This window comes from Gymnogyps californianus, chromosome 4, assembly GCF_018139145.2.
Source record: "Gymnogyps californianus isolate 813 chromosome 4, ASM1813914v2, whole genome shotgun sequence".
NCBI classification, from domain to species: Eukaryota; Metazoa; Chordata; class Aves; order Accipitriformes; family Cathartidae; genus Gymnogyps; species Gymnogyps californianus.
Genome location: NC_059474.1, coordinates 72,417,270 through 72,439,319, shown reverse-complemented (window position 1 = coordinate 72,439,319; position 22,050 = coordinate 72,417,270). Strand labels below are relative to the sequence as shown.

The following is a 22,050-nucleotide window of genomic DNA, read 5'->3' as shown; positions in this document are numbered from 1 at the left end:
AAAGCAAATAACATGAAATCCACTAGACCCTGAAGAAGAAAAGCATCAACTTCCTCTTAGCATCTAGCCAAATATACTAGTGTTTGTCTACTTCAAAATAAGTTGACTTGTAGAAGTTCAGATTAGTATAGCTGGAAAGCAGCCAGAAAACTTCCAAATATAAAGGATATTTTCTCATGTCTTGCTATAAATTCTTCTTTCTTCTTTTTCTGGCTGAGCCAAACAGTGTCTTTTAAAAGCTATGTCTTTAAAATTTGGGAACAGTAGGAAAACTAGTGAGAAGGCAGTCTTAGATGTCTTTATCTGGTGTCATTTATGCCTTGCACTTACAGGAGTAGAAGTTCTTAAAAGTAGAGTTGCAAATTCCTAGCTGTAATTTTTCTGCTAAGAAAAAAAAGAAAGGGCAAAAAAAAAAAAGGGCTAGGCCAAATTCCACTGTGGTAAATACAGAAAGAGTGCAATTAATGTTAGACCACATACCACAGAAATATAATGCACAGGGAAAGGACTAAAGAGGTACTTCTAGAGCAATACAAAGGTGATCTTTTCTTTTAACGTCTTTTCTATTTCTTGGACAGATAATAGAGTAAATAACCATAACATTTACATAACAGTGTAACATGAGAAGAGGGTGCATAATATATCAATAGGGGAAATATTTTTTCTTGTGTGTCTAATGGCTTATTCCATTATAAATAACAATAAGTACACAGCTTACTCCAGACAATGTGCATTTACCACAGTAATAAACGTTCCTAAAGGCACCTTAGTTCGCTGGTAAGATTGCAAAGTAATCTGTTCCCCTTTTATTCTTCTATTTGAACTTCCTACACAAGGAAGACTGATTTATGTGATCCTTTGTGATAACACGTTAAAGCAAACGTATGCTACAGCAATCTGTATTTGCCTTTCTTTCATTTGCACATTTAAGGCTGCATGGGCCAGACTCTAAGCTCTCCTAATTCAGTAGCTGAAAGCATTTCTTGCTCTTTCACATAATCAGATCCCAGCACGTCAAAAATTACTTCTACAAAAAGACTGCACACTTTCCCCAGTGCTAACTGCAGTGTTACAGGGGAAAGCTGGCTTTTGAACACTCATATTTAAACTAATACATGCAAATAAAATTATATGTGTGTATTTGACAACAGTATGCAACTTGAAACAATGTTCAAAATTTAATATAGATGAGAAAGGTTTTGCAATCAAGCAAAATAGCAGAGGTATGGAGATACTAAATTGAACAACACACTGAAGTTATTTATATTAGACATTTTTATTTATTCACCCTTTTTCCTACAAACAAGCAAGTTTCATAACCTTTTTTTTTTTTTTCCCCCAAGCCCATACTGCAAGCAAACAGATTTGGGGAGAATATATGCAAGTATGTGAGTCTCAGAAAGACTTTGATATTTCTGATATTTCCTGTTTCATGACATGTGTCTACTTTCACTAGAAAGAAGGAGATTCAGGGATGAGCTCCAATCATTTCAGTAACTGGTATTCATGCATGCTGGTTCAGATGGATTATTGTTAGTATGATAGGCAGCTAACATTGAATGTCAAATTAACATGAAATATAAAGATGGCAGTATGTTGAAGTTTATATACTATACATTGGAATGAAAATAGTATTCAAAATTGACCCTCCAGGGCTAATAATATATAGTACTTAACATAAAATTTTATTTCTTTCATGCCAAAAATCTAACTTTACAAATGTAAACTAGAGATCTGCTACTGAGTAAAATATTGCACACGACAGTAAATATGGACCAGAAAGACTTACTATACAACAGGTATCACTGAACGTATCAGGAACTGAATATCATGAACATATAAAGAAAAATGCAGAACATATCTGGATATTCACCTTCCCCAAGCTGTTTGCTAAATAGATGGCATTTACCAGTGCAGAATAGTCAATAGCAGTAAATTAATCTCATGATCTACCAACAAGGTGTTTGTTGCATTAAAGCACGATATGCTTCCATTAAAGCTTGTGTAGACCGAACAGATGCTGTGAGAAAAGTCTTCTGAAGGAATGCAAGAAGAGGACCACTGGAAGATGCTATTTGCATTTTTATTTTTTAAATTTTATTATTATTTTTATTATTATTCAGAGATTTGCCATTGGAGAGGCTTCAGTTTGTTCCAAGTCATGAATTTCTACAGATGGAAAAGGTTTTCAACAAAGTATTTTTGCTAGGAAAAAAATTCTGGATAAATGTTTTGAAAAGAATAGAAGTTCTGAACCAGAAAAGAAGCTACTCAGCCAGTACAGGAACTCCAAAATAGATTAGTAGCTCTGGCACCCACATACTATACAAAAGGTCAAATTTAACAGATGGAAGCAAAGAAGATCTCATGCTGGAGGCAAATATCATCATCATGAGGCTATTTAATTGTTTGGGATAGAGTAAGGCCTATTTCTCTGACCCAACTACCAGCTATTCCAGTTAATTTCTAGTTCACTGCCAATTAAAATTATATTTCTAAGATGAAAAAAAAAACCCACAAAAACTAAAATCTAAAAAAATTAGTTTGAAGGAAAAATTATTTTCTCTCTCTCAGTAAAGAATATCATTTTGGTTATGGTTACAAAAGCAGACAATAGATGCATGTGAAACTTAATTGCTCAAATACTGATGGCAACAAAACCATGAAATTTGTGAGCATCATTTTTTCAGAGAGGATTAGTTTTCCAGTTTGAGTAAATCATTGCAAAATTCCCTTCTGTCCTGAGCTGGACATACATGTAGTTATATGCCATAGTTTATCTACAAAAAATGTTTTGGTTTCTTTTCCCCATTTTAAAATCAATGAGTGCTTTTGTCATATATTTTAAATCTGGAAAAAATGTAACATGCTGCTAAAAGTATTTCTGAATTGGTGTCATTCAAATTGCAAAATAAACATTTGATAATTGACAGGAATGCCAGAAGGAAACATTTTCATGTTAATTATTTTTTGTGGTTGATTTTAGGTATTTATATGTTAAGAAATAAAACAAAAATTTGAACCTATATTGCAAGATTTATTCTAAATTACTGTTTTCATTCCATGTTCTCTTTCTTATAGTTTGCCTTATTTATATCATACTTAAGTTAGATCAAATGCTATTTGTAGAAGTAATCAGGCCTATTTTCACCAGCATCAGTCATGGCTTGTCATTATCAATGAGGTCTCTGCTCAAGATGAGTTTCTATGGAAACCACCACTGATATTACTGACATTTGTAACTTCTTTTTTTTAAACATGTAACTTTTGTTCTCGTTGCTCATTTTCTCTGTACAACTTTTTTGTTGTTTTATTTTGCACACTTCAGGAATGTGGCAAAACCCAGTAATAAGACCCTGCATCATCTATTAAGATGTTACAGTTCTCGGAGGTCTGATCTACTGCAAAAATAAAGAGTACGTATGGTAAATGACTTTTCAGGAAAACATTTTGCTTTTGACAGTGGCATCAACAATAGGAAGTATTACAACAGCAATAGTTTAAAGAAACCAACTCACAGATAGAACACAGTCAAATCACATTCTGTGGTGCAATAAGCAAGATATCAAGAACCACAAAAAGAATTTAAGACACACAATTACAATACAATATATAAAGAGAATCTAACTACTGATAGATGGTATTACCTTGCTGAAAATCTGACAGATTGTAGAAATATCAGAAGAGATTGTTTAAATTCAATAAACCAGCTGCAAATTAAACTAGACTATGTTGGCTGTGTAATCACTGAAGATGGCATGGTGCCAAATGCATCAAAAATGCAAGCTATTACATAAATGTCCACAGTAGAAAGCATAAAGCAACTGGAATAATTCCTAGGATTTTTCAATTACTTAACCAAATTCTTTCCAAGCCTTGTTCAAACTACAATAAAGTGCTGTTTCAGCCTCTGAAGACAGGAGTTCCAGAAGAATTGTCATAATAACAATTCCCCCCCCCCAGTAAAAGTACTCTGCTAGTTTGTTTAGGAGCTTCCATATACAATTAAGGACAGATTTTTTTGATACCTGATAGGAACATGTGGTAGTAACCTGTTCTCAAGCTTTGTGTCACGGCAATAAGACAACAGCAAACCAGGAAAAGAAAAGAAAATGCATTCCTTGGAACTATATATCAATTGGGGGTGACTCAAGTTCAATATTGCAGTTTAAAAGAAAGTGTGTTATATAATAAAGCACTAGAAAGACTAATCAGAAAACTGTTCCATTAAAACATATGTGGGCATATCTGCTGAGGTTGGGAATAAAAATTACAGAATGTTGAGAAACAAGGAAATATACCACTAGAAAGGAAATAGCAATGTAGATGCATTGACAAATTACATTTAGTCTCAGGATTTCATGGAATACACCACTGATAAGTAACATACCTTCCCTATCGACTCAACAGTGACTTATTTCGAGCAACTGTAAAAACAAATAGAGATGCCAATTGCAATGACTGTTAGAATCTGATCAATATATTAACTACCAAGTGGTCTGACAAAGAAAGGAATTGTAGACAATGACTTTACTCCAGCGGCAGAAGGATGTATGATCTGAAGCATGTGGTATTACACTGGAAGGAAGAAAAACTATAAAGGAACCTTAAAACACTTGACAGATACATTTAGAATACTATCATGAAGCCATGAAAGAAAAAGTTTATCTTTCCAAGCAAATTTGGTTCTGTTCCTTTAGCAACACGTCTAAAATGACAACAACTAAGCATATATCCCATCAAAGTATCACTTGTCCTCAAAGAAAGCTGAAGAAAAAAAAAAAATCAGACTAGGCCTACTGAACAGAAAAGATGTTCACAGAAGGGTGAATCACATCAGTTACTATTTGAAATGCAGAAGACTAATAAAGCCTATGCCCCTTTTCCCCATCCCCCAAAGCGAGTTGCTATATAAACTTACCAACTCTTTACTTAAGTAGGACATTCAGAATTTATGGTAGACCTCAACCTGCAAAGAAAAAAAAAAAAATTAGTAGACTTCCAATGAAAATGTAAGAAGAAGAGACGTAACATCACATCCAGCCCATTCGTATTCAATTGCCCAAACAAAAAGCGTGAACTTCCAAGAACTTATAGAAAATTTTCTCGAGACTTTGATATAATTTTTAAAGTGGTTATTTTCTTACACATACGTATAGCTGAGTACATATAGGGCTTGCACAGCTGTTAATGAACAGAAGGCGAAAAACAGCTCCAACTGAGGAAAAGACAATGGAAGTTCTGCCAGCTGTCTTGGCACAAGATTGGTACTTAAATTTATTGCTAGAGGCTTTAAGAGTTTTGTTAAGGCAGCCTTTCTTAATTTGGTATAAACACAAAGGAATCAAGATAAATAATAGAAAGTTCACATTATGCAGACAGTGGAAAAAAATATTTCCAAAAGCTTTTAGGGAGATTCTACTACAGGAGTAAATCCATGTTCGAGAAGTAGAAATAGTATACCTAACCAATCTGAAAAGTAATGTTCCAGATGAAACAGGACAACCATATCAAATCAAATCAGCAGTTTAACTGTTCATCACAACAGGACTGCATCAGATATGATCCTCTGCAGAACAGCTAAAGGAAACAACAAAGAGAGATAGTAATTCCAATACGTAAGCGTACCTGAAACCTTGCTAACAGTCTACATTGTTGACAATTTTACTAGACTTGAATGAAGCAAACGCATTTTCTTATCAAATCTCAGCAACACATTCTTTCAAGGTAAACACCAAGTTAGGCTTTTCCTCATCCATAACTTCAAAGAATTGGCACATTTTGGATAAGTTTTCATTGATATATTTATTTGTAACTTAGGCCATTTTTCATTCCTACTACATCTCTCTCATTTCCTGAAAATAAATTCATACTACAATTGCAATATCATTTAATATCAGATAAACAGTACATAACTAATAACTTTATTATTCATCATGCATCATACCAGTTTTGGCACTACCCTAATTTCTTCATATGCAGATTAAAACAGTATTCTCAACATGAAAACACACATTAATGCAATTTGTCAGATGCTATTACATCTCTGTGCGAGTCTTACAAAAGTTTCCATTTCTTCTCCTCATAATGCAAAAGACTTGACCATATGTTCCTTCAATACAATGTATATAGTCAATACAACTCAGTCCCAGAAAGTTACAGTTTCACTTGCTGGGTGCTAGTAGCTAGACCACATGGTTTTCCTCCTTTGATAAGCAAAACAAAGTAATCCTTTCTTAAAGTATTTCCTACAAATCCTAACTCAAACTATACCTCACATATTCCCTTCTTGTGGCATGTAATGTGTATACATGTATATACACACACACACTTCACAATTCTCTTGGGTAAATGACATATAGAATATTATAAGAACCATAATTGATTGAATAAATATATATACATAAACCTGTCATTTAATGACCTTTCCTATCTTTTAAGGGCCTTCTTATTTTACTTCTAAGCAGTTACAGTGGAATTTGATTTACTTGATATAAGAAAGGAAAATACAAGGAAACACTGTGTTTATATTTCTATTAATATGAAAAGCAATTAAATATTCAAACAAATAAGTGGTTTGAAGAATCTGAATACCTATTGTTTGTGAGTTAGGCTGCCATTAAGACCTGGAGAAGCCAGATCTCCAGAGCAAGATAGTTTCAGGAGATGCAATTGTTTACTGAGGTATACTTGTTCAAGGTATGGCAACATCTGAACAAACTAAACAATAATAGAACACATCTGCTGAAAAACTGCTGATTTTTTTTCTCAACTCAAAATCTTCAAAAGCAAAGGTTACAAACCCAGCAACTTTCACCCTGACTGAACAGATATAAATGCAATATATATGACAGAAAGGATGTTAACATTTACAGAAAGTCAGGATAGTGGGCTGCTTTTTTTATTTTTTATTAACTTCCTCAGTTCAGCAAAGGGACAACTCGCTTTTCATTGCTCTATGAGAAATATACAAATAAAAATGAATTTAAACAGGCCATGGGCTTCTTGGAGTCTCCATAGTTATACCTCACCTGTTACCTCTGCTGGTAATTAAGTTAGCTATTTTATCACACTAATTTAAAAAAAAATAGTTTAAACAGCATCAGTTTTATTATTTTGATTGCACTCAAATAACTTACCAGGAATGTTATACTGGAATTATTTGTTCTCCACCTATCCCAAACAATGTAAGCTCTGAACTAGACTGAGGAACGAAAACTGTAGTTCTGCATCAAATCCTAGATTATTTTTTAAGCATCTTCAGAATGATTGTGTGCGTGTGCACACATACATCTACTTAATAGAAGCCGGTTTTATATAATGAGACCCCAAACAATTTGCGTAATACGTCATGCCTAATACCAAAATGAACTCCTGCTGGAATTAGAAACCACAATTGCACGCGTAACAATTATGCACTTTCTCCAAACATATACAAACTGACTTAATTTGAATCATCACCTAACTAGCTTTAGTTTGCGTTGAACAAAGAAGGAGAATTAATGTATAATTCCTATTGCCTCTTATTTATACTCCTTTAGTTGCCAGATTCAATGAGTACACTATGAAAATGTTTAAACCAAGACTGTTGTATCAGGATAGACACAGCCTCTGGCACTGCTACTCATTATGTTGATCTAAGTCATAGTGTGCCTTAATGATAGGTTGGAAAATCCATCTCCTTTGAAGTGCACAACCTGAGGTTATATTTAATGAGATTCATTCTAATGTACTCTGCCTCCACTTGGTATTGGTTTTCTTGGGAGGTGGAGATTTTCACTAGAGGAAAAATAACACTGAAGAGGAACAACAGCAGACTAAAACAACCTAGTCCATAAGGAGGAAAGGCATGCTTTCACTTTTAAACACGTCAGGTGCCTAGGAGAGCTGGTTTCTTGTCTTAGCGAAATAGGATTGTTGCATATATCTGTATTTTCCAGAGTTCAGTTTTGGACCTGATATGAGATCCAGCCTAGAATGATTAAGCAGGATTCTTTTAGGCAGTTTTCTTACACATTTTCAGCTACATTAAGTTTTTTACAAATGCACAAAATACTGCTACACACATGTAAGGTAAGACAACAGAACAAAAGAGCATTCTACCCAAAGACACCTTGATTTCAAGTAAATCACTTAATATATCCACCATACTTTTTTTTTTTCTGTGTTGCTTTTCTGCTTCCATTCACGCTACTACCATGTTTCCTCTCCTGCCTACTCTTTAATTCTAGTTACATTCCATCTTCTCTAAACATCTTTGAGGTCAATCCTTTCTCAAGCCTTTTTAAAAGGAAGGCTTCCTTTCAGACCCAGCATGCATTTCTAGAAACATTTTCATCATCTGTGACTACTGTATCCCATAACATGTATTCAAAGAAGAGTTAAACTTGAAGCATGCTAGCATTAAAATCCATAAAAACTGCTAGTTTTAAGGATGGTTGCAAAAAAGTATTTGCAAAAATTCTAAAGCAAGTCACCTCCAAAGTCATCTATTACCTTTGAGAAGTGTGTTATAATCCAGCTTGCTTAGGCTATCTGAACACTAGTCTCACTCCCCTCTGCCCCCCACGCCCGATATGCCTGTCTCCTCTTTTTTTTCCATTCTTTTAACATCCCATTTTCCTAAATCTTTCACAGTCTAATTTTGGACTTTTGGACCAGTGCAAAGTCAATGACTGATATTTTTTTTTCGTGCATATATGAAAATAGTGCCAATTCAAGCAAGGATGAAGGTCATACGGCAGTGATATTAGCAATACAGAATACATCCAAAGTTGAATTTTATTTATAATTACTTAAAAATAAGAATCTACTCTGTACTTTTACTTCTCTGGCATTACTGTGGAGAATTCTATCAAACAATTTTTTTAAATTATGGTTCAGGCTGATTTGCCTTGAAATGTAACACACGAAAGAAAACAAAAAGCACGCACAAATTACCTGTTTTAGGAAAATGCTCTTCCATTAATACAGGTGGCCAAGATTTCCATTTATGTTAAGAGACATTACATAAGTTCTGTGAAAGAAAATCATCCCTTAGAATTCTTAATATACTTTTCTTAGCAGAATACTATCCTCAGGATAACTGTTTTCCCTCCAATGAACTAGAATTAACACGCTCCTGTAACCATGGCAAGCACCAAGTCTACAGCTTTCCCCCTCCCTGCAACTTAAGACAAAGCTATTTATATATCTTTGAATGTATAATATGCATTTATACTGTTTATATCTACATTTTACACTACTATTTTCAGATAACGTCAGCATGATACCTCACCTAGAGTCCAACTATGTCTCCTAGACAATTTGTACTTTTTTTTTTTTTTGTCCAATAAAGTGCTGAGCTAAGTCATCCACCATTTCAGGAACATTTAAAAAGATGACAACTACTGTGATCATATACCACGGTCTCTAGAGATACAGTCAAGCAACAAATGCAATAACTGCTATTTTAATGGACATGTCTATGATTATGGACTAAAGGCTTTGCATGTGCAAGCATAGGATATTTCATCGACTTTTCAATGATGTCATGTGTGTTTAACAGCATTTGAATGCCCAGGGTGTAAAAAAAATAAAACCTCTGCTCACTTCCTTCCTTAAAGTTCTAAAAAATTTCCTTGTAGTCTTCACAATAACCACACACACAGCATTACAAAACACAAATCGGGAGAACAGAAGGCAACTGGAAACAGAGAGCACAGAAACATGAATTAAAATAAAGGTGGTGGCTGGTGGTATGTGGGCTACATTCAGAAGAGCAAAAAACTTCATTCCTTTTAACAAAATAACCCTCTTAATGTCATAATGCAATAATTTGATATTACTTGACATGAAAATAAATCAAAAAAGCTACTAACCTACAGTTAAGAATCTAGTTAAAACTTTTAAGATAAATGTTTCTGTGTTGTACCCATTTATGAATTGGAGCTCTCTCTTTCCTTCTAGTGATCCACATTGCTCCAGCATGTAGATTAAAAGCTTATTAAAAATGACTTTTCTGTAAATTATTATTGAAAATAAGTAGCAAAGGTTGGGTTTGTATCACACTTCATGGATATCAAACTATGGGAGACCTTTAGTGCTGCATATTCTTTAAAAAGAAACATAAATAAGATCTGAAAATTTGTTCTGAGCTTGCTGAATGTCTTTTGAGACCTCACTGTGTGAGATGAAGGACACTAGTTGCTCATTGGTTACAATCTTAATTGTCCTTATCAGTAAACTAAGCAAACGTTCAAAACCAGTCCGTATTAATTTTGAAAATTTTAAAACATTATTTTTTTCAGCAGAATGGATTATTTAACAGTTGTATAAAGCATGAAAAACACATTTTAGCCCAAAAGCCAAGATGGGAACCAATCAAAAAGCATTCAAAGAGTCAGAGCTCCTGTAAAAGCCTTTTAAATCACCTGGCAAATCAGACATCCAGCTATGGATTGTCAGGCAGATAGACTGCAAGGTTTCAGTAAATAACCTAAATTCAGTAAAAGACACCAAGATAGAGAATTGTTGTGAGCTGCAGTTTCTTTTATAAAAACAAAACCCAAACAAGCAAACAAATAAAAAAAGAAATCTTTTGAGTACACCCATTAGAAAATTTCATTTCATGAAGCGATCCCAATCCATGTCCTAAAGCGTATTGTGTTATTAAAAATAGAGTAGTTCTACATAGAGAATAAGACCAAGTTAACCTTCATGTTAAGTCACTGAACTGAAGCAAAGACACTTTAACATGATACTCCTTATCTCTGAATATCCTGACTGCTCAGACATTGACTATTTCAGGATGTACAAACTAATGTGTTGCCTCAAATAATTTAAAAAAAAAAAAACCAAAGAAAAATATTGTTTTAATTCTGACATAGAAGGAAATAAACCTATTGTATTGCTTAATGGAGTTCTGATTCGTTGTGTTACATCACTTTCAAAAATAATAAAACAAGGAAATTCAATTTGCATAAAAGATTAATTCATCCTTATTTTACTTAATCTGACATTAGACAAACTCTACAGTACAAGCACCTTCCCAGAATATCTATCTCAGACTGGACTGCAAGAAAACTTAAAAATAAAACAAAACAGACAACAAAAAAACCCTCCTAAGTTGTTGTTAACAAGGGCATTAACACAAACAGAAAGCACCTACATGAGAAGAATATTTCACAGTTCTGTCACCTCCTCTGAATTAAAACATGACACTTGCCATTTTCTCACATTTCCCTTCCCTTTCTTTCATTTGTATTTTCTTTAAAGATGAATGGAAGGTAAGAATGAAAAAAGGCACCAGAGTGGAAAAAGGAAAATTGAAAATAGACAAGAGAATTTTTTCTAAGCTTGATAAAATGAGGAAGAGCAGCGTACACAAAGGCACAAAAGAAGTTGTTCTCATTGCTTCCCTCCATCACTGTGATAAAGTACAGTGCATGACTGTTCTACCCTTTCCTCCTCTTTTGGGAAGTGGAGGCTCACTCTCTTCTGTACTCGGGGCAGAGCAGGAAGTTGTCAACTGGTTTTGCGACATTTAAAACAATAGAAGTAAAAAATATTTTATGGTTTTTGACAGCTGCCCAACAAGCTGAAGGTAAACTCAGACCACTGTCAACCCTTTGCCTTTAACTGAAGCACTGCGCTGCTATCTGCCTTTAATTAAGCCAGTACACAGAATTTTTCCTTTCATTGGAAGGGATGTAAAACCTCTTAAGTTAGTTACCTCTATTGTATTCATAAGCTGGGCCTAAAAGGTGTGAAACGCCACCTAATGATTCACACTAAAGACAGCAGAAGAGGCTACAGTAGTGGCATCGCTCCAACATGGAAATCAAATATACATAGTTCTAGTGCTAGCAAATTCTATACCTTATACTTTGTTTCATCTTATTGTATCTGAAATGAGTATATAACTGCTTACACATAAGAAAACAAAACTAAGCAGCCTCATAAAAAACAGGATTCCCAAAAAAGGGGAAAGAGAAAGAGGAAGAGCTGTGCTTGATAGATTTTGTAGACAGCCTTTAATGGCCAATAGGAAGCTACTCAGGTGTCCAGATAACCACAGTTAGCAGAACTACAGGGAATAAAAATAGGTAAATTCTTCATTTGTTGAAAAGTGTGATGTAAGCTAGAATGTAAGTAACATTTTATCTTGTTGGTTGGGTTTTTTTTCCCCCCATCAGCATACCATCTGCTAATTAAGCAATAGAATTTAGTTTGCCATGGTTACGCCGTTTTATGGAAATCTTTGAGCTAGAGTGTTACAGGGCCTTTTCTACACATGTTCACAAACTTGAATTAAAATAACATGATTATAATCTTAGAAAGCAGAAGGAGAATATAAAAAGGGAGAATGAAATATTAACAGCTGAAAGACAGCTAAAGCAACAATGTAAATTCAATTCTGAAAATCCTAAGTCCGCCTTTCACTTCATGACTATTCATAACTACCATTATGACTATTCTCAGCAGCCTCAAATTGGTTACCTACAAATAACAGACTGTTAAAAACAGAGTAAATCAAAACTTTAACTTTGAGTTTTGGAGTGTTGTTGTGAGGAAGAAAAAAAATCACTCCAAAACAAAAACCAATAATTCTTTATTCTAGACAGTGATTTTGACTAAATGCATGTTAGGTTGTCTATTTTGAACACGCTGAACTTCCATTTTATGTCTCTCCCTTCTTCTCCCTCAGTGGTGATCAGACCTGCTAGTCTTTCCAGTAGTATCCAATACTATCACATAAAACTTTTTCCTCATGGAGAGATCAACACAGGTTGCTAGAGACTTCAAGATAGAGGAGAAAGAGAATAGATGGGAGGAAAAAAAATGCGGCTCAAAGCTCATAAACATTAGCCATTAGCTAATGCATCAGTATTTGGCACAGAGTTCAGGTGCTTGTTCATCTCTCTTGCTTGAAACGAAAACAATATGTAAGGTTTTCTTTCATCAAGTTTCTACAAACTTTTTTATTTAAAAAAAATTAAAAAAATTAACTGTTGTCAAGTTCTTTCAAACCTTTTAGGACAGAGCTACTCTGATTTATTTTGATTGACAATCCTGTTGGATAGTAGAATTGTACTTTAGAACAATAGAACATTCTGTAGAGCTGTAGAAATATGTGGGATATTCTTTTAAAAAAGAAATCGTATCCTGTTGGCATACTGAAACATATACCTGAAGTCCAGACATTCCCCTCCTAGGAATTTAATGAATTTACTAAAGACAATTTACCAAAACGAAAGTACACTTGTCTCTAGAGAAAAGAGATTTATTTACAAACTTTTTTTGCTCTGTGTAGAAAAGCTGGGTGTTGCTAGCAAAGTGGGAGGTTTTTTGTTTGTTTAACTTTTGAAAGCTCTTACTTTAAGATCTGTTTGGCTTCAGAAAGTAATACTCTGAAGTTTATTTAAAAATCAAAATGGATTATACCTATTAAATTAATTCAAAAAGAAGTTTCCCTTGTTCAATGGGCACTTCACCAAAAGGACATCTTATGCTGACTTTCTCCCTAATCAAGCAAGTGGTAGCTTATGTAGAACTACTACTGTTACAACTATTTTGCCAAGAAATAAATTGTATATCACCATAAAAAAAAAATGCAACCCACCTGCGCCTCAGAAGGGGAGGGTCATTTCTCCTTTTGGATACCCCAACTCCACAGGTAAGACAAACTCAAAGGGGACTTGTTAGCAGTAGACTGCCAGAAACCTGGAACTGAAAAACGTGCCCTGCAAGCAGTAGAAAGCAGGAGGGGCACAGCATTTCTCTTCCCAGCTACCCCATATAAACTTCTTTCAGTTTCCTGACACATTTTCAAATGAAAAACAGGTGAAGCTGTAGGTATTTAGTTACCTCCAAAAATTTTCTGAAATATATCTTCAACTGTTTCAGTAGAGAGAGTTTTCTTATTCATTCATAGTGTTCTCTATTGAACAACTTTCCTTCTTCCTTAAAACAGCCTAGCCCCTACCTAGCAGGGTAACAGTATTCTTTTACATCTACCCTCCTATTCTGACAAAACTTATTCTGTGTCTTGAATAATGTATCATCATTTCCGAAACAAATCTACATTCTTCAAGCCATATATTGTCAAATTCCATTTCACAGCTTCGTTCACACATTCTTTGCCTATTTCAACACTACAAAGTGAATAGTTTTCCTCCCCGTTCCCAATTCCTCTCCTTTTCTCCCTTGTTTGCTCAGAGTTGCCAGCACCCTTTTCAGCAGGGTTTCATTTTTGGTACCTGCAATAGCAGTCTTATCTATTTCCCTTTTTGCTGTCTGCATGACACTTCACAGATTAACTTTATTACTGAATCCTAGAAAACTTTCAGTGTTGTACCACTAACGATAATGCTTGAAACAGATTTCTATTCTGCTGCTTTCAAAAACATAGATATCTGAGCAGTGACACTGAAAGACAGTGAACAGACTGTTATTGATATAATCATTTCAACAAACTGCAGCCACTGCAGGTAACTTTTTTATTAGATGTTATACCTTATGAAGGACTCCTATATTCTTCCTTAAATATACAAGAACATTTCTGTTTATCTCCAATATTTTACCAATTCATATGAAATTATCCTTAAGACAAGGTCGTACAAGTCAAGATGCCTTCCCATTTGCTGAAGGCCACAGTGAGCTTCAGGCAACCCAAAGGTTCCACACGAGCTTTACAAAGCATAGAACTGACTCTCCATAATCAGACAAAACCTCTTACCAGCCAGGCACACCTGGCTACACTCAGAAGTGACTGGTCTGAAGCAACAAGAGAGTGTAAGGGTTTAATCTAGATATCTTTGGATGTAGTATTTCCATTGACTTGAAAGATCTTTGCACAAATTTTAAGAAAGAAATTTAGGAACATGTCATAAAAATGATCATTCACTTGCATAACTGTTTATATGAGTACTCACAACTGAAATACAATCATAGCAAATATATATATAAACATGAAAGATTGCAGGGTTAGGATACTAAACAGATATTAAATAGCCAATATTTTTGCTATATTATTTAGCTATGTTACTAGTAGCACTATTGTAGCCTACAAAACATAATTGAGGAATTCCTATGTATTTTTCTAAAGCAGAGCAAACTATCTCTACAGCACTGTAGAAGCTAGCTTTATCCCATCATAGAGGCTTTTTATGACCCCAAGTGCGAGTAATGAGCAGGTGAAGAACACTTAGGAATTAATTTACAGACATATGAAAAGTTTTTAATAAAACAAGAGAATGAATGAGACTTCGGTCTGTAAGTTTCAGAGAATGCCCACACCTCCAGGAATGCACTTACATTGATATTTTCCTTAGAAAGGATGCTGTTGTATAACTTCCTTTTTTGATATTCTGGTAAGAGTATTTCAGATAAAAACTGCCCAGTTTCTTCTGAGTTTGTCAGAATTTCCAAGTGAAAAATATTTTGTACGTTTTTGTACTACCCGATTGATCCGAAAGTCCCTCTGCGTTACAAACAAAAGATTTGAGGATTTTAGGGGCAGAAAAACAGCAGTAATGAAACAAGTTTGCTTTTGTGCCAATGTTCTTTCTATAAAATATATATTACGTAAAAATAAGTTTATGTAGTTTTTTCCATTTATTATAATTTATAATATATAGTAATAATTTGAGTATGTGTATAAATAAAAATAAATCCGACCTACTTCACGATGATGTATTTTTCTTGAAGGTTACTATGTGATATAGGAAACCGTCAAGAAAGTCCTTAAAAATAAAAAAATAAGTTTTCAACACTCTTCATTTATTCCTTTTACCAAAAGGGCCTGATTTTCCACTCGTGTCTATGGATTTACAGAAGTAAAGCTTTTTTAAACAGAAAGGATATAGCCAGATCTGTAATTCCATTATTCTTTTCCATTTGTTCTTTGGATTAGACATCTTCAAATATGCATAAGTCACACTCAAACTAATCATTTATGTGTAAGTTCTCAAACTTTCAAATTCTAATAGTTTTACATCTAACAAATGATTCTTTTTCTTTTTAAAAAGGCAAAACTGGAATTTCCTTTCCAAGCAGGCCAGAGAGACAATAGCTCTTCAGACAGTCCATTGTGTTTCACTGCACACTTTGTCCCTGAACAAGTCACTAATATTGTTTCCAACATAATACTATGACCTTTACTACAGCGAAAAATATGTAGCAGTGTTAAGAACTGTTAAATACATTGCACTATCAGTGAAATCAGTTACAAGTACTACAATAAAAGAGAATTATTTTTGTGGAGGGACAAAGAAAAGAGTTCCTGTGGACTTTTTTTTTTTTTTTAATATAGTTATTTGCAGGATTCTGAACCTTGATGACCTACATGGTTGTTTCCAGTTCTTTGCAACACAGGCTAATAAAGCACTTTACATATTGAATGATAAAATCTTTAAGGACAAAAACAGTGTCTTTGTTAGCATCCATAGAATACATGACACAGTAATGTTCTTATTATAATTACACTATTTGTATAACAACAATACAACAAACTTTCGTAAAGGTAAAGTCTGATCTGAACCCAAAGATGAAGACTAAAATATCACTATCTTAACTTTTATTGCAATGTGGACAGAAAGAATATTCCATACAACGTTAACATTTTACACTCAGGTATCTGATGAAAGTAATAGGAAGATCTTTTTCTTCAAAGTTTTGGGGTTTATGTTTAACATACTGAGGAGAAAAAAAAAAAATCCTTAAATATGTCCTTTATCAACTTAAGTGCTACATAGACCACAAACTCTTTTAAAAATAAATCTTTTATCCTAAAGAATCATCATCGCATTGCATTTTCATAAAAACAGAAATTTATAATATTAAAAGACCAAACACTACGTAGTCAGATGGACCTACAGTATAATTAATCTTCAAAAATATTTTGTAACATTCTATTTCATGTATTCTAAGATTTAGCTGAATATCTTTCGAACTTATTAATATGCTTATACTCCAGATAATTCTCTCATTAGTTCTATTAATATTCTCACTCTAACAAAGCAAGCCATTTATTATTTGCAATTTTTTAATCAACTAGTTAACTATGGTTTTGCATCATATTTGTATTTAATCTCTCAGCCTTTCCAACACCTTTCACCTATTTTTCTGGATTTCCTTCTGTATCACTTGGTTGACTACTCCAAAACAGCATATTATCATCAATACATATAACTACTGAAAGCACATACATAGTTTGTAATAGGTTGAAAAAAATTAGAATTTGTGGTTTTGTGGTGAAGCAATGGGGTGCCAGTTATACATTCACAGGTTGCAAAAATGATGATGAGGCATAGACAATTTCAAATTTATTTTTTTTTTAAAGCATTCTCATACCATCTATTTCTAGTGGTATCCATTTTAATTATAAATACCTTCACTTGTTCGTTACCTCGTAATTATTCAGACACACGAAGGTGTTTCCATCCAAATTGTACCTGGTAGGCCTCCTGTGTGACAAGTCTCAAGACATGACAAATAATAGTTAATTTGGGCACATAAGTGCTTTACAAACACAAGAAAAAGCTGGGCATTTGCTATGTACCAGGATTACTTTTATGTTTCTGTAATATTTCCTTTTCAAAAGAAATGGAATATCACATAGTTGTGGCTTCACTTGAAATTTTTCAAATACTGTGGTATTAAAGAAAGATTCTTTGCATCATTTATTTCTAGAAACACTTAATTTTTTTATGTATATGGGCAATTCTGGTCCTCTAAGGCAATAAGTACTCAGAGTTACATTCAAGAGCTATAGGATGAAAGAAAAGTGCACAAGGAAAATGAGCAAGAATAAAAGTAGAAAGGAAAATAGGGTTTATGCTAGTAGTCATTTTGTATCAAAATCTGACAGCAGACAATTTTTAATATCTATTTCTTACACAAAACATCATGAAGTGACAGTGAATAAAGAGACTTTCTACCTTTAAGAGTATCCAAATTAAAACCGTAGACAAGCGTACCATTTTACGAGGGAAAATTATTGATGAAAAGCCACTCAGTGACAAAAAGCCCTTTTGCAATATGCTTACCTGCATACTCACAATTCCCCCCTAGGCAAGAAACTCCATACTGGGAGCAACGATCAAAAAATTCAATTTGCAGAGGATTAACTCTATACAACAAACTCTAGAGGCTTAATGCTACAAAACAATGGGAGGAAATATATGCTTAGTTCAATGAATTTGATAGGACAAGAAGCTTATGATCACTTGAAAATTAAAGGTAAGATTAAGAGCAATGTGCATTTTGGAAAACAAAGCTATCTAAACGCTCTCCACAGCAAAGATGGACCCTGTGCCTACCCTCTCCCCTCCCCATTTTCAGAGGGGAAAAAAAGAAGTCAGTTGACTGGCTCCTCAGGCAGTGCTTTGACTTCAGCAGCCGATCTAGACCTTCATTAGTTATTTTCCCTAAAGTAGTTCTCATAATTCCTCGTTAAAGAAAAGAGGTATTGGCTTATTTTACACTTAACTTCTACTTATTGCACTGGTCATTTCCATAATCATAATAGAGCCTGATCACCAGCTGTCTTTTGTGACATAGCAATAATGTGAAAGAGTCTTAAGGCCGCCTTAGGCAACAATCTAGGAATATTAGCATATATCAGGTGCCCTGGGCTCACCACTTTAGAAGTATGCAGTAATATCAGGTGAAGACAAAGCAATAGGCAGTTATGAGATAACTTGTCCCCAGGGAAAGTTTTATTCCAACTTTCAATAGATAGTGGTTTGTGCCCTGGAAGAAAAGAATTATATTCCTTTAAAAATCCATATATATTGTTTTCTTTATACTTTTTGTTTAATAATGTAACTCTGTGCTCTTGTTATTCAAATAAATGGACAGGTCAGTTGTGAAAAAGCTACGGTGCTAGTAATAGTGAGCTAGTTGAGGGGCTTCTAGATTTATACTATAATAATGTGATGATTGCACCTGAGTTTCCTCAACCCTCTTTTGGAACTTATTACTTTTCATAAGAAGTTAAAAGACTACAAGAGTGTCCAGTCGTCCTCATTGAAATGCTGAAAATGCAAAGCCATACAATACTGGAAAGTCCAATATTAAAATCAGTAATGAAACACTAGCACTGCAGAGTTACCATAGGTGGTATTATGACAGCTAAAGGAAGCATACATGTCACTTTCTAATAGATGATTAGATGGATCCCTGAAATAGGTAAGATAGGGAAATAATAGGTACTGTTAATATAGCACTAAGGATCAGAGAAGGTGAAATACATTACTGCATTATTTTAATTGGTTTCATAAGTTGTAATGTAAAAAGTTAATCCTTGAGCTTTCTGAGACTGTTAAGATATAGAAATTCAGATGACAACCCACAAAAACTATGCAGTTTTATCTTACATTAGTACCACTGGGAAGGGAATAACATCATTAAGGACAGCTCAAAAGTTGGAACTCTATTCAAGCAAACCAGACTTTATTTTTTCTTTTGCAACTCCCACTGTATTTTACTTCATTACCTCCCTGTGGATTTTCCTCTTCTGACCACTCACTGACACGTCTGTATATTTTAACTGTAAGGATATGGGGAATGTAAGGGTACATATATATCTGGAGCATAAAAGTACCTCATTTATGAGCATAGAAATCAAAGGCAAGAGACAGGACAAGTAATAAATCACAGATAGATATACAAATCCCTAAAATAGGAGATAGATAATGAAGACTATAACCAAGACCACCACTGATGGCTGCTTGCTGAAGGAACCAGCCAGAGCTTTGTAACCGATAGGAAGGTGGGGAGCAAAATGATATTATGCATCCCATGGGAAAGAGCAAACTTATTACAGAGCGTTTGAGGGAGTTTGTGGGATCGTGTAAAACGTTATGGGATGTTTTAAGGTGATTGTGGGAACGTATACAACTTGCTGTGGGGTATTTAGGAGAAGGGCCAGAGACAGGGAAAGGAGAAGTGACAGTGAATGAGTAAGGAACAAGCATGGGAAAATGGAGAGAAGGAAGATAAAAGGGGAAATGTTACACCTAAAGAAGCTTCTGCTCAGCACACTTACCTGGCTGAGCCCTGCACCTGACCAACTTAGTCTATGCCAGTTGTTAAGCTTTAATCCTGCCCAATTTCTGTGACAACTACCTCTGTTTTCTGTGTGTGCAGGTACATGTGATTCACTAGAGCAAGCTTTCACTGGACTAGCCAGAAGACCAGCACCTGGAAAGACCCAAATTTTGAGCTGGAGACTGGATAAGCAGGGCCAGCATCTGCCTATGGATTCTGGAGAGCCTGAAGGTCCAAGAGGTTGCAGAGAACAGGAGAGGGATTGTCAGAGAGATGTGTGTGTGCATGTGCACGCATCTCCTAGAGAAGTTCAACCCTCATCAACCAGTGATAAGGAGCAGGACTGGGATGTGCTATTCATGTACTGTCAGTGTTTTTACGTGGGTGTCAGGAAAGGCTGTACTGCTTTGTGAAGCCACGTATGTGCTTGTGCCTACCAGGTATGTGAATACAGTTCTGCTGTTGCCTGGACCTGGAGATGCAGGCTGGCTGCATCAATGAGTACCTTTGACTCCCAGCAGTCAAAGAACTCCCACGGGGTTCAACTGCCCTTAAAATTAACTTTTTTCAGTATTCTGCGTATTTACATACTGTTTCCTTACTTCAGCCCTGATGACCAGATAGTGAAGGCAGTGGCCATCTTCTGTCAGGTTAGAGTGCTATCTTAGTCCCATTGCAAATACAATGAGGCAGAGGCAGCTCTGAGGGGGATCAGGTTTTCCCAAGGCATTATTTCTGAACACTACCATTCAGTGTTTCTCTTGCTATGAAGGAAGGATCTTTTGGCTATTACTACCAAGGACAAAATGAATGTCCTCACAGAAACCAAGTAGTAGTGCATCTACAAACCTTTAGTGAACATTAATAATAAAGGAAGTCTGAAGCATCTGCATATCATTATTAAAATTACTGGAAACATAATATTCCAGTCTGACATATGGCACTAAATTTCTTTAAACATCCATGTTCATCCAATATTATTTCTTTGGTCTGTTGGATTATGAGAAAAGCCATATAATATCGAGCTAGAGTATGACAATTATTCAGAATAGATTTTTTTTTTTTTTTATTATGAATGAAAAGAACGTATCAAGCAACAAGCTCGGTCCTCTAATATTATTGTGATGTTACATAAACATCAGGCATTAGGGTGGCAATAAAAAACTGCTGGACTTGCTCTCTTGCACATCAAGGCGCATGCAAAAAACCCACACTGATATATTTTATGGCAGTGTATGTGCAACTTATAGACTAAAATTGTAAAGAACATAATTCAAAACCCAAGAACTTTTCTCACACTTTGTTGCAGATAGTGGAAAATACCAAAAATTGGAGTTATCTAACCTGAGTCTGTCAGTGCTCTTTATATGTAACTGTACATCAATGCATGACTTCTTTGGTAGCCACTGTCTTAAATCTGTACTAACAGCATATATCAGTACCCTAAGAAAAAGTAATCTTGAGTTTCTGTGGATAATATTTGTTGAGGACGGCATTATTTATTTTTTAACTACCAAGACAGGAGCTGCCAAGATTTTTGTGTCCGGGTATGTCAGCCATGTGCTTTTCCTTACCCTCTATTGAAATACTTAAAAAATAAATGATATCAGCAAACACACTCAACTTGGAATCACTTAACATTTCCTGACACTACTGTGCAAAACAATTATTCTCTGGACTGTACAGTACAGTGTGCACAGCCCTTGGCTGTTCTGTGAGTTTCTTTTACACAAGTATAATTACTTCAGGGGGATTGAGTACATGGAACTAATTGATGTTTAACATTTAAAAAATGTAACACAATTTTATGCCTGTGTAAAAATGTCAAAAGTAATTCATAGGATTTGAAGAAATTTCACTGTTGGCAGAATCAATAGCTACACATGGGAAATTATCCTAAATTAGAGTGTCACATCTAACATAAAACTCTTACCAAAAAAGTAAACTTTGTGGGTGATATTGATACAGCTACCTGGTGACAGCTAAGATAACAACCAAGATATAGAAAAACCCCCT

The 22,050-nt window shown here is 34.7% G+C and overlaps 1 long non-coding RNA gene across 2 annotated transcripts in view; it reads right to left on the bottom strand.

Annotated features, from left to right (window-relative positions):
• The window catches only part of LOC127015853 (uncharacterized), a 132,665-nt gene that overhangs the window by 37,522 nt on the left and 73,093 nt on the right, over positions 1 to 22,050 (bottom strand). For both annotated transcript variants that reach the window (XR_007766391.1, XR_007766392.1), the window contains exon 3: positions 4,922 to 4,969. This is a non-coding gene — a long non-coding RNA (uncharacterized LOC127015853). The remainder of the gene's footprint in view (positions 1 to 4,921; positions 4,970 to 22,050) is intronic.